This window comes from Trachymyrmex septentrionalis, unplaced genomic scaffold (assembly GCF_001594115.1).
Source record: "Trachymyrmex septentrionalis isolate Tsep2-gDNA-1 unplaced genomic scaffold, Tsep1.0 scaffold148, whole genome shotgun sequence".
Taxonomy (NCBI): Eukaryota; Metazoa; Arthropoda; class Insecta; order Hymenoptera; family Formicidae; genus Trachymyrmex; species Trachymyrmex septentrionalis.
Window position 1 is genome coordinate 576,426 of NW_017304631.1, and position 1,026 is coordinate 577,451.

The 1,026-nt window shown below is 32.3% G+C and overlaps 1 protein-coding gene across 2 annotated transcripts in view; it reads left to right on the forward strand.

Moving 5' to 3' along the window:
- Positions 1-1,026, forward strand: part of LOC108745800 (WD repeat-containing protein 78-like) — a 31,668-nt gene that overhangs the window by 8,787 nt on the left and 21,855 nt on the right. The window lies entirely within an intron of this gene.

A 1,026-nucleotide genomic window follows, 5' to 3' on the forward strand; every position in this document is an offset into this window, starting at 1 on the left:
TTAAAAATTTTAAATTGTCAAAGTAAATCGTTAAGTTTCCTTATACGGCTTCTGGATCAAGTTTTCTCACGCGGTCTTCAACGCAATTCATAAATCATCAAATTATCTCAATATGTATATTCCATTTTCTTCTAGCATATGTACATCATAAAAATATCTCCATTAATATGTTTAAAAATATGAAAATATGTAATATATATATAGCAAAGAATTCTTTACAACTTCTAGGAATCAATCACAAATTCGCGATTCTCACAATTCAGCGATTCTAATTTACTTATGTTGCAAGCTCTTCCCGAGAAATTATTAATATAATAAACCACTGTGTAAATAAGAAAATTTGTATTCTAGTGTAAACGATCCACTTTAAATATCTCGATGCATACAATATTATATGACTAATTATTTTTATAATTTTAGTATGTATGGTTTAGTGTAAATTGTTTTTAGATTTAATCATGAAATTTATTTATTAAAATCGAACAGATTGGATAACTTTGCGCGGCTATACATATATAGGCGAATCCGTTTCACTGCAGGCAATGATAGTTTACATATATAACATTATTATGACATACGTGCATCATTTTTTTGCAGTAACAATAAATTTCATTAAATTTCACAAATTATTACGCTGATGGGCCAGCTTGAGAATAATCTTCTTTCTTCGATGTGATTATATTTGAATATTATGCGAGTATTTTCTCTGAGCTAGAGAAGATTCTTCTGGAGGACGCACAAACTACCGAGAACTTTGCTCATACAACGCCATTTCTTCTTTCCATCTTGCTACGCGAAAAAAGACGAAAACGAGCTGCAGCGGGAAAGACGACTAAAACGCTACTAAAAGTCGACCGGTTGGCAGAAGCGAAGGATAAGAAGAAGAAGAAGAAGTAGAAGAAGAAGAAGAAGAAGAAGAAGAAGAAGAAGAAGAAGAAGAGGAAGAGGAAGAGGAAGAAAGGAAAGAAGTAGGAGGAAAAGAGAGACGAGAATCTCTCAGGAAGCAAGACGATCGTAAAGGAAAGA